The 18,256-nt window shown below is 47.2% G+C and overlaps 1 protein-coding gene and 1 pseudogene across 1 annotated transcript in view; both read left to right on the top strand.

Annotated features, from left to right (window-relative positions):
• Nucleotides 1-18,256, top strand: part of CPXM2 (carboxypeptidase X, M14 family member 2) — a 224,261-nt gene that overhangs the window by 18,630 nt on the left and 187,375 nt on the right. The window lies entirely within an intron of this gene.
• On the top strand, nucleotides 3,109-3,227 carry LOC134897577 (5S ribosomal RNA; annotated as a pseudogene).

The raw sequence follows: 18,256 nt of genomic DNA, 5'->3' as shown, positions 1-18,256 counted from the left end.
ATTTGGTCTAATCAGAGTCCCTCAGCAGGTCTTTACGTTTCACCTCCAGCTGAGTTATTACATGTGTTTCCCATTTTATACCCCCCCCCCCCCCCCTTCCACCCCCCCCCCCCCTGTTTTTATTTCGTTTAATTTTATTTGATTTTCCCCCTTTGTGTCTTTAATTGCACTTCTAAATTGGCAACGAAACACGGTGCAGTCGGCTAGGCCGTGACTGCTGCAACAGCGAGTCATAAAGTTTTCTTTTTTGGCAGATCCTTCAGTATAAACAATGAATAAGCCTCTTAGTAATCAATTCTACCCCTCTTTTTCCCTTCAGGATGGTTTTAAGTCAATTTGACCATTTGGGTGGTTGGCCACTCTTACATTTACGGGGCGGCCAGGTTTGTGGCCTCAGAAGGGTCTCAGGCATTGCTTGGAGCACAGGGTGTCAGATGGCTTGGCTGGCGCGGAATGATGTGGGGTGAGCTGAGTAGTAGGTTAGTGAGTCAGGCCAGCAAGCATGGAGTCCCTAAGGTTTTCGTTGTCCATCTAGGGGGCAGCGACTAGGGGAAGAGGACATCCTTGGAGCTGCGGTGGGCCATGATACAGGATCTGGCAAGTGTGACCGCGCAATGGACCAATTTGTGTGTTGGTTTTTTCCATGATGGTGCCGAGATTTGTGTTGGAGGGGTGTGGCGGATGGTCGCCGGATTGATGAGGCCCGGAAAATGGTGTAAGGAGCTGTGGCACAGTGGGTGCTGTCCCACGGCGGGTAGGGTGGTCCGCCACCCGAGGATACGGTGCAGAGACAGCCACCTTTTCCGGTGCGATGGAGTACATCTATCCGAGGAGGAGATGATGTTTTTTCTGGAGGATCTAGGTTTCGCTTTGCAGGAGTTAGGGTAGGTTTCTGGTGGCGGTGCGAAAGACTTTGGGGATGAGTCTTTCGCTGTTGGCGGAAAAGAACGGCAGTTTCGTATGGTAGAGAAAACTGTAGTGTTTTACAGTTTGTTGTGGTTTAGGTGCACTCACCTCCATCGACTTATGGCCGCTTGACCACCCATCCGGGAAGGCAGCGGCAGGGCACCCAGGAGCGGTGGGTAGCCACTGTGGGGGTTGAGTTGTCACCTATTACCGGTTTATGGTAAGCTTTTAGTAAATTTATAGGATTGAGTTATTTAAGTTAATTTAGATTAAGGAGCCGTTCTTTTGGGCCGCCACCATATGCCAGATGGAGCGGCATATTAAATTAATCTCTTTTTATTACAGGTTTCCTAATGGTTAGGGACAAATAAATAGCTAGCAATTTTCTGCCAAATTCAAGTCTCAGTGTCGTTATTTCTGGTTATGATTATGAATGCTTTACTTTCAAAGAAAGGGGTCCACCAAATATCACTAAGATGTTTAGAAGAGAGTATTGACTGCATAGGAGAGAAAAGAGTTAAACATCTGGGGAGGGGTGGACCTAGCTGTTAGGAAAGTACAGCCTTTAAGGGGAGGGCTTGATATATATAGGGAAGGCGAGGCCATTTTAAGTCTCTTGGTGATTTGGTTTCCCTCCCTCCCGCCCTGGTAGTTGGAGATTGTGGCACGTGGTGCTTTGGCTCTAAGTTGTTGGCTGTTTTCGTTGGCTATTTATTGGCGGAAAAGAACGGCAGTTTCGTATGGTAGAGAAAACTGTAGTGTTTTACAGTTTGTTGTGGTTTAGGTGCACTCACCTCCATCGACTTATGGCCGCTTGACCACCCATCCGGGAAGGCAGCGGCAGGGCACCCAGGAGCGGTGGGTAGCCACTGTGGGGGTTGAGTTGTCACCTATTACCGGTTTATGGTAAGCTTTTAGTAAATTTATAGGATTGAGTTATTTAAGTTAATTTAGATTAAGGAGCCGTTCTTTTGGGCCGCCACCATATGCCAGATGGAGCGGCATATTAAATTAATCTCTTTTTATTACAGGTTTCCTAATGGTTAGGGACAAATAAATAGCTAGCAATTTTCTGCCAAATTCAAGTCTCAGTGTCGTTATTTCTGGTTATGATTATGAATGCTTTACTTTCAAAGAAAGGGGTCCACCAAATATCACTAAGATGTTTAGAAGTACTTCTGTTGTTCATTATTGTGCACAGTCCCTCTGTTGCTTTTGCATTGCCGAATAGATGTATGACTGGCATCAAAAATGAGAGAGTACTGGAAAAGAATATAGAATCTAGGAAACGTATAGGTTCAGGGCCCGTCTTCTATTATCCACTGTCAAACACATATCTCATATAGTGGACATAGGACGAGAGAGATGGGTTGCCTGTGCCTAATGAAAATAAGTGTGGAATTACACAGGTATCTTGAGTCCTGACGACAGTAAAAAGATAGGGGGCTTTAAGGTGCAAATTATGGGCTGAAGCTGGCTATTGATAAATTACCATAATAATGTGTGATTTATATTTCACTGCTTAAGACATGAGAAGAAATTTGAAAAGACTGGAAGACATTATAGGAGCGAGCATCACAGTGAACAAGCCACCGTCCGGTGAAACGGCCGTCTGTGTTTAGTGGAGCTGAGCAGTGCACGGCTCAGCCCACTCATCTCCTGGTATCGTATAATATGAAATTTTGATCATTTAATTATCTAAGATTCGCATAATCTGCTACTTACTTATTTCAATTGTGAAACGTTTAATCGCTCCTATAATGTCTTCCAGTCTTTTCAAATTTCTTCTCATGTCTTAAGCAGTGAAATATAAATCACACATTATTATGGTAATTTATCAATAGCCAGCTTCAGCCCATAATTTGCACCTTAAAGCCCCCTATCTTTTTACTGTCGTCAGGACTAAAGATACCTGTGTAATTCTACACTTATTTTCATTAGGCACAGGCAACCCATCTCTCTCGTCCTATGTCCACTATATGAGATATGTGTTTGACAGTGGATAATAGAAGACGGGCCCTGAACCTATACGTTTCCTAGATTCTATATTCTTTTCCAGTACTCTCTCATTTTTGATGCCAGTCATACATCTATTCGGCAATGCAAAAGCAACAGAGGGACTGTGCACAATAATGAACAATAGAAGTACTTCTTCTGGTATATGCCAATAACCATATACCATTGCATTCACAATCTAGGTGATATTACTACCATATCTCACTGGGTACGCCCAACCTCGCCTGATCTTGGAAGCTAAGCAGTGAACAGCCTGATTAGTACCTATATGGGAGACTGCTAGGGAATATCAGGTGTAGTAATAAATACCTGTGTTTATGTGAAAAGCAGAGGTGTTGGAGCAACCTTTGACCAATACCATTTTCACACCTATATTTCCCTCTTCTTATCTAATTAGTTTCTCTGATTTATTATTTATCTGCAATAAGTATTCGTCCTCTTATTTATTGCACTTTATTGTCATAAACTCCAAGGTAGCAGATTAACCTTTACCAGGATATATAATTTCCATAGGTAATTATTTAAAGACTACAATCGTAGCCTAATCGTACTATATCTAATGCCTATGTACTTTATGTTAAGGATTACCCATTATCCTGTGATATTCAAATCTAATTTCTAATATTTTCACCTCAGGTGTCACTGTCATCTTTATCAGTTACATTAATTGTAGATTGATTACTCATAATTATTCTATGATTGAGAATCATTTCTTTTAATAAGTAAAAAAAAAATACAAGGGGACAAAGGCTATAACAAGTTTGTGGCCTTTTCCTAAAAGTGTTATAAATATGTATATGTGTGTGTTGATCTTGTGTACCATATTGTAATTAGATTCCTATTAAAAGTTAAGTTTTAGTTTTTCAAGCGTGCCCCAACAAAGAGTCTCTCTTCTCCTTTGCAACCAGGATAAAAAACGAGTCAGTTTTCCTGACTCCAGCCGTCCTGGAAATATAAATTTTTAAGGCCCTGACTACGTCCAGTAACTTGGAATCTTCCAAGTCCCTAGTAGCCGCAGGCACTACAATAGGTTGGTTCAAGTGAAAAGCTGATACCACCTTAGGGAGAAACTGGGGACGAGTCCTCAATTCTGCCTTATCCATATGGAAAATCAGATAAGGGCTTTTACATGACAAAGCCGCCAATTCTGACACACGCCTGGCCGAAGCCAAGGCCAATAACATGACCACTTTCCACGTGAGATATTTCAAATCCACAGTTTTAAGTGGCTCAAACCAATGTGATTTTAAGAAACTCAACACCACGTTGAGATCCCAAGGTGCCACAGAAGGCACAAAAAAAGGGGCTGAATAATTCAGTGAATATGTAGCACTCCCTTTACAAATGTCTGAACTCCAGGCAGTGAAGCCAGTTCTTTCTGGAAGAAAATCGACAGAGCCGAAATCTGGACCTTAATGGAACCCAATTTTAGGCCCATAGTCACTCCTGACTGTAGGAAGTGCAGAAAACGACCCAGCTGAAATTCCTCTGTTGGGGCCTTCCTGGCCTCACACCACGCAACATATTTTCGCCAAATACGGTGATAATGGTTTGCGGTTACTTCTTTCCTGGCTTTTATCAGCGTAGGAATGACTTCCTCCGGAATGCCCTTTTGCTTTAGGATCCGGAATTCAACCGCCATGCCGTCCAACGCAGCCGCGGTAAGTCTTGGAACAGACAGGGCCCCTGCTGTAGCAGATCCTGTCTGAGCGGTAGAGGCCATGGGTCCTCTGATATTATTTCTTGAAGTTCTGGGTACCAAGCTCTTCTTGGCCCATCCGGAACCACGAGTATTGTTCTTACTCCTCGTTTTCTTATTATTCTCAGTACCTTTGGTATGAGAGGCAGAGGAGGGAATACATAAACCGACTGGTACACCCACAGTGTCACTAGAGCGTCCACAGCTATTGCCTGAGGGTCCCTTGACCTGGCGCAATATCTAGTTTTTTGTTTAGGCGGGACGCCATCATGTCCACCTGTGGCCTTTCCCAACGGTTTACCAACAGTTGGAAGACTTCTGGATGAAGTCCCCACTCTCCCGGGTGTCGGTCGTGTCTGCTGAGGAAGTCTGCTTCCCAGTTGTCCACTCCCGGAATGAACACTGCTGACAGTGCTAAGACGTGATTTTCCGTCCATCGGAGAATCCTTGTGGCTTCTGCCATCGCCATCCTGCTTCTTGTGCCGCCCTGTCGGTTTACATGGGCGACTGCCGTGATGTTGTCTGATTGGATCAGTACCGGCTGGTTTTGAAGCAGAGGCCTTGCCAGACTTAGGGCATTGTAAATGGCCCTCAGTTCCAGAATAGTTATGTGTAGGGACGACTCCTGACTTGACCAAAGTCCTTGGAAATTTCTTCCCTGTGTGACTGCCCCCCAGCCTCGAAGGCTGGCATCCGTGGTTACCAGGACCCAGTCCTGTATGCCGAATCTGCGGCCCTCTTGAAGATGAGCACTCTGCAGCCACCACAGTAGAGATACCCTGGTCCTTGGAGACAGGGTTATCAGCCGATGCATCTGAAGATGCGATTCCGACCACTTGTCCAAGAGGTCCCACTGAAAGGTTCTTGCATGGAAACTGCTGAATGGAATTTTGCTTCATAAGAAGCTACCATTTTTCCCAGGACTCGTGTGCAGTGATGCACCGATACCTGTTTTGGTTTCAGGAGGTCTCTGACTAGAGATGACAGCTCCTTGGCTTTCTCCTGCGGGAGAAACACTTTTTTTCTGTTCTGTGTCCAGAACCATCCCCAGGAACAGCAGGCGTGTGGTAGGAACCAGCTGTGACTTTGGAATGTATAGAATCCATCCGTGCTGTTGTAGCACTTCCCGAGATAGTGCTACTCCGACCAACAACTGCTCCATGGACCTCGCCTTTATAAGGAGATCGTCCAAGTACGGGATAATTAAAAACTCTCTTTTTTCGAAGGAGTATCAGCATTTCTGCCATTACCTTGGTAAAGACCCTCGGTGCCGTGGACAGTCCAAACGGCAGTGTTTGGAATTGGTAATGGCAATCCTGTACCACAAATCTGAGGTACTCCTGGTGAGGATGGTAAATGGGGACATGTAGGTAAGCATCCTTGATGTCCAGGGATACCATGTAATCCCCCTCCTCCAAGCTTGCAATAACCGCCCTGAGCGATTCCATCTTGAACTTGAATTTTTTTATGTATGTGTTCAAGGACTTCAAATTTAAAATGGGTCTCACCGAACCGTCCGGTTTCGGTACCACAAACAGTGTGGAATAGTAACTCCGTCCTTGTTGAAGTAGGGGCACCTTGACTATCACCTGCTGGGAATACAGCTTCTGAATTGCCTCTAGCACAGCCTCCCTGCCTGAGGGAGTTGTCGGCAAGGCAGATTTGAGGAAACGGCGGGGGGGAGATGCCTCGAATTCCAGCCTGTACCCCTGAGATACTACGTGAAGGATCCAGGAATCCACCTGTGAGCGAGCCCACTGATCGCTGAAATTTTTGAGGCGGCACCCCACCGTACCTGGCTACGCCTGTGGAGCCCCCGCGTCATGCGGTGGACTCAGAGGAAGCGGGGGAAGAATTTTGATTCTGGGAACTGGCTGACTGGTGCAGCTTTTTCCCTCTTCCCTCGTCTCTGTGCAGAAAGGAAGCGCCTTTGACCCGCTTGCTTTTCTGAAGCCGAAAGGACTGTACCTGATAATACAGTGCTTTCTTAGGCTGTGAGGAAACCTGAGGTAAAAATTTTTCTTCCCAGCTGTTGCTGTGGATACGAGGTCCCAGAGACCATCCCCAAACAATTCCTCACCCTTATAAGGCTCTATGTGCCTTTTAAAGTCAGCATCACCTGTCCAGTGTCGGGTCTCTAATACCCTCCTGACAGAATGGCCATTGCATTAATTCTGGATGCCAGCCGGCAAAATATCCCTCTGTGCATCCCTCATATATAAGACGACGACTTATGTTCGCAAAATAGTATCCCTGTTTGACAGGGTTACAGACCACGCTGCAGCAGCACTATCTGCAGGTCTCAGTCTAGTACCTGAGTGTGTAAATACAGACTTCAGGATAGCCTCCTGCTTTTTATCAGCAGGTACCTTCAAAGTGGCCGTATCCTAAGACGGCAGTGCCACCTTTTTTGACAAACGTGTGAGCGCCTTATCCACCCTAGAGATGAGCGCCTGAAATTTTTCGGGTTTTGTGTTTTGGTTTTGGGTTCGGTTCCGCGGCCGTGTTTTGGGTTCGACCGCGTTTTGGCAAAACCTCACCGAATTTTTTTTGTCGGATTCGGGTGTGTTTTGGATTCGGGTGTTTTTTTCCAAAAACACTAAAAAACAGCTTAAATCATAGAATTTGGGGGTCATTTTGATCCCAAAGTATTATTAACCTCAAAAACCATAATTTACACTCATTTTCAGTCTATTCTGAATACCTCACACCTCACAATATTATTTTTAGTCCTAAAATTTGCACCGAGGTCGCTGTGTGAGTAAGATAAGCGACCCTAGTGGCCGACACAAACACCGGGCCCATCTAGGAGTGGCACTGCAGTGTCACGCAGGATGTCCCTTCCAAAAAACCCTCCCCAAACAGCACATGACGCAAAGAAAAAAAGAGGCGCAATGAGGTAGCTGTGTGAGTAAGATTAGCGACCCTAGTGGCCGACACAAACACCGGGCCCATCTAGGAGTGGCACTGCAGTGTCACGCAGGATGGCCCTTCCAAAAAACCCTCCCCAAACAGCACATGACGCAAAGAAAAAAAGAGGCGCAATGAGGTAGCTGTGTGAGTAAGATTAGCGACCCTAGTGGCCGACACAAACACCGGGCCCATCTAGGAGTGGCACTGCAGTGTCACGCAGGATGGCCCTTCCAAAAAACCCTCCCCAAACAGCACATGACGCAAAGAAAAAAAGAGGCGCAATGAGGTAGCTGACTGTGTGAGTAAGATTAGCGACCCTAGTGGCCGACACAAACACCGGGCCCATCTAGGAGTGGCACTGCAGTGTCACGCAGGATGTCCCTTCCAAAAAACCCTCCCCAAACAGCACATGACGCAAAGAAAAAAAGAGGCGCAATGAGGTAGCTGACTGTGTGAGTAAGATTAGCGACCCTAGTGGCCGACACAAACACCGGGCCCATCTAGGAGTGGCACTGCAGTGTCACGCAGGATGTCCCTTCCAAAAAAACCTCCCCAATCAGCACATGATGCAAAGAAAAAGAAAAGAAAAAAGAGGTGCAAGATGGAATTGTCCTTGGGCCCTCCCACCCACCCTTATGTTGTATAAACAAAACAGGACATGCACACTTTAACCAACCCATCATTTCAGTGACAGGGTCTGCCACACGACTGTGACTGATATGACGGGTTGGTTTGGACCCCCCCCAAAAAAGAAGCAATTAATCTCTCCTTGCACAAACTGGCTCTACAGAGGCAAGATGTCCACCTCATCTTCACCCTCCGATATATCACCGTGTACATCCCCCTCCTCACAGATTATCAATTCGTCCCCACTGGAATCCACCATCTCAGCTCCCTGTGTACTTTGTGGAGGCAATTGCTGCTGGTCAATGTCTCCGCGGAGGAATTGATTATAATTCATTTTAATGAACATCATCTTCTCCACATTTTCTGGATGTAACCTCGTACGCCGATTGCTGACAAGGTGAGCGGCGGCACTAAACACTCTTTCGGAGTACACACTTGTGGGAGGGCAACTTAGGTAGAATAAAGCCAGTTTGTGCAAGGGCCTCCAAATTGCCTCTTTTTCCTGCCAGTATAAGTACGGACTGTGTGACGTGCCTACTTGGATGCGGTCACTCATATAATCCTCCACCATTCTATCAATGTTGAGAGAATCATATGCAGTGACAGTAGACGACATGTCCGTAATCGTTGTCAGGTCCTTCAGTCCGGACCAGATGTCAGCATCAGCAGTCGCTCCAGACTGCCCTGCATCACCGCCAGCGGGTGGGCTCGGAATTCTGAGCCTTTTCCTCGCACCCCCAGTTGCGGGAGAATGTGAAGGAGGAGATGTTGATAGGTCGCGTTCCGCTTGACTTGACAATTTTGTCACCAGCAGGTCTTTCAACCCCAGCAGACCTGTGTCTGCCGGAAAGAGAGATCCAAGGTAGGCTTTAAATCTAGGATCGAGCACGGTGGCCAAAATGTAGTGCTCTGATTTCAACAGATTGACCACCCGTGAATCCTTGTTAAGCGAATTAAGGGCTGCATCCACAAGTCCCACATGCCTAGCGGAATCGCTCCCTTTTAGCTCCTTCTTCAATGCCTCCAGCTTCTTCTGCAAAAGCCTGATGAGGGGAATGACCTGACTCAGGCTGGCAGTGTCTGAACTGACTTCACGTGTGGCAAGTTCAAAGGGCATCAGAACCTTGCACAACGTTGAAATCATTCTCCACTGCACTTGAGACAGGTGCATTCCATCTCCTATATCGTGCTCAATTGTATAGGCTTGAATGGCCTTTTGCTGCTCCTCCAACCTCTGAAGCATATAGAGGGTTGAATTCCACCTCGTTACCACTTCTTGCTTCAGATGATGGCAGGGCAGGTTCAGTAGTTTTTGGTGGTGCTCCAGTCTTCTGTACGTGGTGCCTGTACGCCGAAAGTGTCCCGCAATTTTTCTGGCCACCGACAGCATCTCTTGCACGCCCCTGTCGTTTTTTAAAAAATTCTGCACCACCAAATTCAAGGTATGTGCAAAACATGGGACGTGCTGGAATTTGCCCATATTTAATGCACACACAATATTGCTGGCGTTGTCCGATGCCACAAATCCACAGGAGAGTCCAATTGGGGTAAGCCATTCCGCGATGATCTTCCTCAGTTGCCGTAAGAGGTTTTCAGCTGTGTGCGTATTCTGGAAAGCGGTGATACAAAGCGTAGCCTGCCTAGGAAAGAGTTGGCGTTTGCGAGATGCTGCTACTGGTGCCGCCGCTGCTGTTCTTGCGGCGGGAGTCCATACATCTACCCAGTGGGCTGTCACAGTCATATAGTCCTGACCCTGCCCTGCTCCACTTGTCCACATGTCCGTGGTTAAGTGGACATTGGGTACAACTGCATTTTTTAGGACACTGGTGAGTCTTTTTCTGACGTCCGTGTACATTCTCGGTATCGCCTGCCTAGAGAAGTGGAACCTAGATGGTATTTGGTAACGGGGGCACACTGCCTCAATAAATTGTCTAGTTCCCTGTGAACTAACGGCGGATACCGGACGCACGTCTAACACCAACATAGTTGTCAAGGACTCAGTTATCCGCTTTGCAGTAGGATGACTGCTGTGATATTTCATCTTCCTCGCAAAGGACTGTTGAACAGTCAATTGCTTACTGGAAGTAGTACAAGTGGGCTTACGACTTCCCCTCTGGGATGACCATCGACTCCCAGCGGCAACAACAGCAGCGCCAGCAGCAGTAGGCGTTACACGCAAGGATGCATCGGAGGAATCCCAGGCAGGAGAGGACTCGTCAGACTTGCCAGTGACATGGCCTGCAGGACTATTGGCATTCCTGGGGAAGGAGGAAATTGACACTGAGGGAGTTGGTGGGGTGGTTTGCGTGAGCTTGGTTACAAGAGGAAGGGATTTACTGGTCAGTGGACTGCTTCCGCTGTCACCCAAAGTTTTTGAACTTGTCACTGACTTATTATGAATGCGCTGCAGGTGACGTATAAGGGAGGATGTTCCGAGGTGGTTAACGTCCTTACCCCTACTTATTACAGCTTGACAAAGGGAACACACGGCTTGACACCTGTTGTCCGCATTTCTGGTGAAATACCTCCACACCGAAGAGCTGATTTTTTTGGTATTTTCACCTGGCATGTCAACGGCCATATTCCTCCCACGGACAACAGGTGTCTCCCCGGGTGCCTGACTTAAACAAACCACCTCACCATCAGAATCCTCCTGGTCAATTTCCTCCCCAGCGCCAGCAACACCCATATCCTCCTCATCCTGGTGTACTTCAACACTGACATCTTCAATCTGACTATCAGGAACTGGACTGCGGGTGCTCCTTCCAGCACTTGCAGGGGGCGTGCAAATGGTGGAAGGCGCATGCTCTTCACGTCCAGTGTTGGGAAGGTCAGGGATCGCAACCGACACAATTGGACTCTCCTTGTGGATTTGGGATTTCAAAGAACGCACAGTTCTTTGCGGTGCTTTTGCCAGCTTGAGTCTTTTCAGTTTTCTAGCGAGAGGCTGAGTGCTTCCATCCTCATGTGAAGCTGAACCACTAGCCATGAACATAGGCCAGGGCCTCAGCCGTTCCTTGCCACTCCGTGTGGTAAATGGCATATTGGCAAGTTTACGCTTCTCCTCCGACAATTTTATTTTAGGTTTTGGAGTCCTTTTTTTACTGATATTTGGTGTTTTGGTTTTGACATGCTCTGTACTATGCCATTGGGCATCGGCCTTGGCAGACGACGTTGCTGGCATTTCATCGTCTCGGCCATGACTAGTGGCAGCAGCTTCAGCACGAGGTGGAAGTGGATCTTGATCTTTCCCTAATTTTGGAAACTCAACATTTTTGTTCTCCATATTTTAATAGGCACAACTAAAAGGCACCTCAGGTAAACAATGGAGATGGATGGATTGGATACTAGTATACAATTATGGACGGGCTGCCGAGTGCCGACACAGAGGTAGCCACAGCCGTGAACTACCGCACTGTACTGTGTCTGCTGCTAATATATAGACTGGTTGATAAAGAGATAGTATACTCGTAACTAGTATGTATGTATAAAGAAAGAAAAAAAAACCACGGTTAGGTGGTATATACAATTATGGACGGGCTGCCGAGTGCCGACACAGAGGTAGCCACAGCCGTGAACTACCGCACTGTACTGTGTCTGCTGCTAATATATAGACTGGTTGATAAAGAGATAGTATACTCGTAACTAGTATGTATGTATAAAGAAAGAAAAAAAAACCACGGTTAGGTGGTATATACAATTATGGACGGGCTGCCGAGTGCCGACACAGAGGTAGCCACAGCCGTGAACTACCGCACTGTACTGTGTCTGCTGCTAATATATAGACTGGTTGATAAAGAGATAGTATACTCGTAACTAGTATGTATGTATAAAGAAAGAAAAAAAAACCACGGTTAGGTGGTATATACAATTATGGACGGGCTGCCGAGTGCCGACACAGAGGTAGCCACAGCCGTGAACTACCGCACTGTACTGTGTCTGCTGCTAATATATAGACTGGTTGATAAAGAGATAGTATACTCGTAACTAGTATGTATGTATAAAGAAAGAAAAAAAAACCACGGTTAGGTGGTATATACAATTATGGACGGGCTGCCGAGTGCCGACACAGAGGTAGCCACAGCCGTGAACTACCGCACTGTACTGTGTCTGCTGCTAATATATAGACTGGTTGATAAAGAGATAGTATACTCGTAACTAGTATGTATGTATAAAGAAAGAAAAAAAAACCACGGTTAGGTGGTATATACAATTATGGACGGGCTGCCGAGTGCCGACACAGAGGTAGCCACAGCCGTGAACTACCGCACTGTACTGTGTCTGCTGCTAATATATAGACTGGTTGATAAAGAGATAGTATACTCGTAACTAGTATGTATGTATAAAGAAAGAAAAAAAAACCACGGTTAGGTGGTATATACAATTATGGACGGGCTGCCGAGTGCCGACACAGAGGTAGCCACAGCCGTGAACTACCGCACTGTACTGTGTCTGCTGCTAATATATAGACTGGTTGATAAAGAGATAGTATACTCGTAACTAGTATGTATGTATAAAGAAAGAAAAAAAAACCACGGTTAGGTGGTATATACAATTATGGACGGGCTGCCGAGTGCCGACACAGAGGTAGCCACAGCCTTGAACTACCGCACTGTACTGTGTCTGCTGCTAATATATAGACTGGTTGATAAAGAGATAGTATACTCGTAACTAGTATGTATGTATGTATAAAGAAAGAAAAAAAAACCACGGTTAGGTGGTATATACAATTATGGACGGGCTGCCGAGTGCCGACACAGAGGTAGCCACAGCCGTGAACTACCGCACTGTACTGTGTCTGCTGCTAATATATAGACTGGTTGATAAAGAGATAGTATACTCGTAACTAGTATGTATGTATAAAGAAAGAAAAAAAAACCACGGTTAGGTGGTATATACAATTATGGACGGGCTGCCGAGTGCCGACACAGAGGTAGCCACAGCCGTGAACTACCGCACTGTACTGTGTCTGCTGCTAATATATAGACTGGTTGATAAAGAGATAGTATACTCGTAACTAGTATGTATGTATAAAGAAAGAAAAAAAAACCACGGTTAGGTGGTATATACAATTATGGACGGGCTGCCGAGTGCCGACACAGAGGTAGCCACAGCCGTGAACTACCGCACTGTACTGTGTCTGCTGCTAATATATAGACTGGTTGATAAAGAGATAGTATACTCGTAACTAGTATGTATGTATAAAGAAAGAAAAAAAAACCACGGTTAGGTCACTGGTATATACAATTATGGACGGGCTGCGGAGTGCCGACACAGAGGTAGCCACAGCCGTGAACTACCGTACTGTACTGTGTCTGCTGCTAATATAGACTGGTTGATAAAGAGATAGTATACTACTAATATTATATACTGGTGGTCAGGTCACTGGTCACTAGTCACACTGGCAGTGGCACTCCTGCAGCAAAAGTGTGCACTGTTTAATTTTAATATAATATTATGTACTCCTGGCTCCTGCTATAACCTATAACTGGCACTGCAGTAGTGCTCCCCAGTCTCCCCCACAATTATAAGCTGTGTGAGCTGAGCAGTCAGACAGATATATAATATATATAGATGATGCAGCACACTGGCCTGAGCCTGAGCAGTGCACACAGATATGGTATGTGACTGAGTCACTGTGTGCTGTGTATCGCTTTTTTCAGGCAGAGAACGGATTATAAATAAAAGTGGTGGTCACTGGTCACTATCAGCAAAACTCTGCACTGTACACACTACTGAGTACTCCTAATGCTCCCCAAAATTAGTAAATCAAGTGTCTCTCTAATCTATTCTAATTCTAAACGGAGAGGACGCCAGCCACGTCCTCTCCCTATCAATCTCAATGCACGTGTGAAAATGGCGGCGACGCGCGGCTCCTTATATAGAATCCGAGTCTCGCGATAGAATCCGAGCCTCGCGAGAATCCGACAGCGTCATGATGACGTTCGGGCGCGCTCGGGTTAACCGAGCAAGGCGGGAAGATCCGAGTCGCTCGGACCCGTGAAAAAAAACATGAAGTTCTGGCGGGTTCGGATTCAGAGAAACCGAACCCGCTCATCTCTAATCCACCCTAGGGGATATCTCCCAGCGTAACTTATCCTCTGGCGGGAAAAGGTACGCCATCAGTAACTTTTTAGAAATTACCAGTTTCTTATCGGGGGAACCCACGCTTTTTCACACTTCATTCACTCATTTGATGGGGGAACAAAACACTGCCTGCTTTTTCTCCCCAAACATAAAACCCTTTTTTAGTGGTACTTGGGTTAATGTCAGAAATGTGTAACACATTTTTTATTGCCGGGATCATGTAACGGATGTTCCTAGTGGATTGTGTATATGTCTCAACCTCGTCGACACTGGAGTCAGACTCCGTGTCGACATCTGTGTCTGCCATCTGAGGGAGCGGGCGTTTTTGAGCCCCTGATGGCCTTTGAGACGCCTGGGCAGGCGCGGGCTGAGAAGCCGGCTGTCCCATAGCTGTTACGTCATCCAGCCTTTTATGTAAGGAGTTGACACTGTCGGTTAATACCTTCCACCTATCCATCCACTCTGGTGTCGGCCCACAGGGGCGACATCCCATTTATCGGCATCTGCTCCGCCTCCACATAAGCCTCCTCATCAAACATGTCGACACAGCCGTACCGACACACCGCACACACACAGGGAATGCTCTGACTGAGGACAGGACCCCACACAGCCTTTGGGGAGACAGAGAGAGAGTATGCCAGCACACACCAGAGCGCTATATAATGTAGGGATAAACACTATCACTGAGTGAATTTTCCCCAATAGCTGCTTGTATAAACAATATTGCGCCTAAATTTAGTGCCCCCCCCTCTCTTTTTAACCCTTTGAGCCTGAAAACTACAGGGGAGAGCCTGGGGAGCTGTCTTCCAGCTACACTGTGAAGAGAAAATGGCGCCAGTGTGCCAAGGGAGATAGCTCCGCCCCTTTTTCGCAGACTTTTCTCCCGCTTTTTAATGAATTCTGGCAGGGGTAATTATCACATATATAGCCTCTGGGGCTATATATTGTGATTATTTTGCTAGCCAAGGTGTTTTTATTGCTGCTCAGGGCGCCCCCCCCCCCAGCGCCCTGCACCCTCAGTGACCGGAGTGTGAAGTGTGTATGAGGAGCAATGGCGCACAGCTGCAGTGCTGTGCGCTACCTTGGTGAAGACTGAAGTCTTCTGCCGCCGATTTTCCGGACCATCTTCATGCTTCTGGCTCTGTAAGGGGGACGGCGGCGCGGCTCCGGGAACGAACACCAAGGACGGGTCCTGCGGTCGATCCCTCTGGAGCTAATGGTGTCCAGTAGCCTAAGAAGCCCAAGCTAGCTGCAAGCAGGTAGGTTTGCTTCTTCTCCCCTTAGTCCCTCGTTGCAGTGAGCCTGTTGCCAGCAGGTCTCACTGTAAAATAAAAAACCTAACATATACTTTCTTTCTAGGAGCTCAGGAGAGCCCCTAGTGTGCATCCAGCTCGGCCGGGCACAGAAATCTAACTGATGTCTGGAGGAGGGGCATAGAGGGAGGAGCCAGTGCACACCAGATAGTACCTAATCTTTCTTTTAGAGTGCCCAGTCTCCTGCGGAGCCCGTCTATTCCCTATGGTCCTTACGTAGTTCCCAGCATCCACTAGGACGTCAGAGAAATACAAATAAATAAATTAATACTCACCATCCCCGCTCCTGATTCCCGACCGCTGCTGCCCTTCGTCTCCAGCCACTGGCGCCGCTGCTCGGATCTATGGGAGAGACGTCATGACGTCTCTCCCATAGCACAGCATAGACACTAGAGGTCAATTATGACCCCTAGCGTCTATGTGCTGGTCCCACAATACTGTGCACAGCAGTGACAGCACAGCACCGGGGGGCACCACCAGTAGCGGATCTTGCCACAGCGGTGGCGCCCTCCGGAAGGCTGCGCCCCGGGCAAAAATCCTGTGTGCCCGTAGCAAGATTCCCTACTGCTACATGCCCCAGTCCGACACTGCCCATAAATCCCAATGGGGCTGGCCAAATGACCCAATTGTCAAGCTCTGGAAGGCTTTGCTTTTTGATGCTTGCACTCGGTAGCTAACGCCATTCTCAGCTATGCTAGCTGTTATCTTCCAGTGGCAGAGCTCCGGTTACCAGTTGCCCATGCTCTGTGCCTGCGCAGTAGTGTCCTGCAGGAAGTGGTCTCTGGCTCCTGCGTGAGACTGTGCAACAGGAAAAAAGTGTCCTCTTGGCTTTAGAGACTACAACTATGCAACAGCTGTGTGCTTCCCTGATACTATGGCACAGATAGGGGGCTGGTACATGTCTCTCTAGACTGGGCATCCCAGAGATGATGGGTGGGCAGTGGCACTGGGAATGTTATAACCTGCTACAGCTTCTTGTTGTTCCTGACATTTAATGCTCCTTCCAAACCCCAGCCTGCAATTCTATCCCGGAACTGTGCTGGAGCCAGGCCAATCGCACGTTTCATCGGATATACTTCACACTAACAGAAACCACCTGACTTCTGTTTAATGAAATACAGATGAGCGGATCAGGCCAGTGTTACATAACCCCATCTACATCAGCAGAACGTCGGGTGAATATTAATATATCACTTGTGTGTGTCGGACAGCGCAGTGCTAGAACAATCCTCCTGAGCCGCTACTGTCTGGGGATAATACAGTCTAGCTGGGAAGTGGAACCAGCATGCTTTGTAACCAGCTAATGGCTGGGATGAGTGGAATTCACAGCTCCCAACTATGGGGGACATTTACTAAGCAGTGATAAGAGCGGAGAAGTGAGCCAGTGGAGAAGTTGCCCATGGCAACCAATCAGCACTGAAGTAACAGCTATAATTTGCATACTATAAAATGATACAGAGCTGCTGATTGGTTGATGGGGCAACTTCTCCACTGGCTCACTTCTCCGCTCTTACCACTGCTTAGTAAATGTCTCCCTATATCCTGATTATTTCTGGTTCATTTTAGGCTCGCCAGACCATCATGGTGAACTGAAGGTGAAGTGTCTGCACATTTCCTTGCAGGATTTTTAGCTTAATAAAGGAAAGTGTCCTAGATTTCACTGTATACAGTAGAATCCCCCTGAACACATGACATGTGCAGTTCTTAAAGAAATTGGATACAATATGACATAAATCAGCAAAATCTACTTATTGGTGGTCATTCCGAGTTGTTTGCTTGTTGACGTTTTTCGCAACGCAGCGATTAGGTGGAAAATGCGCATGCGCATGATACGCAGCGCGCATGCGCTAAGTATTTTAACATCAAACGAAGCAATTTTACACAGGTCTGAGCGACGCTTTTCAGTCGCTGTGCTGATCGGTGAGTGATTGACAGGAAAGGGGCGTTTCTGGGAGGTAACTGGGCGTTTTCAGGGAGTGTGCTAAAAAACGCAAGCGTGCCAGGTAACGCAGGAGTGGCTGGAGAAACGGGGGAGTGGCTGGCCGAACGCAGGGCGTGTTTATGATGTCAAACCAGGAACTAAACAGACTGAGGTGATTGCAGTCTAGGAGTAGGTCTGGAGCTACTCAGAAACTGCAACAAATTATTTAGTAGCAGTTCTGCTAATCTTTCGTTCGCTATTCTGCTAAGCTAAGATACACTCCCAGAGGGCGGCGGCCTAGCGTGTGCAATGCTGCTAAAAGCAGATAGCGAGCGAACAACTCGGAATGAGGGCCATTGTGTCTGATTCTGCAAAGCTTCCTTTTGCAACCATGCTCCATTTGTGGTAAGTCACTAGTAGGCAGGTGATTGCAACAGTGGCGTGCGTTGAGGTCAGTGGCTGGCGAGGCACTGCAGCCATAATGTCCACCGAGTACCGCCGATGATCCCTACCGCCGCCGAGCCAATGCCCGCTACTGCCCCTGAGGCGATGTCTGCTACTGCCACCGTCCCTGATGCCCGCTACCACCTCCACTAATGGCCAGCACCCTCACCAATGGCTTACAAAATCACCCACCATCAACTACCCCGGCCCCCCGCCACTAATTCGCATATCAGTCCGGTGCCGGCGCCGCCAATGCCTGCAGCCTACCTGCTCATCAAACTTGTGATGAGCAGGTGGCCAATTTACTGTAAATTTTTATAAATTTTTAAA

This window comes from Pseudophryne corroboree, chromosome 3 (genome assembly GCF_028390025.1).
Source record: "Pseudophryne corroboree isolate aPseCor3 chromosome 3, aPseCor3.hap2, whole genome shotgun sequence".
Taxonomy (NCBI): Eukaryota; Metazoa; Chordata; class Amphibia; order Anura; family Myobatrachidae; genus Pseudophryne; species Pseudophryne corroboree.
Note: the sequence above shows the minus strand (reverse complement) of the source record. Positions and strands in the feature narration are given on the sequence as shown.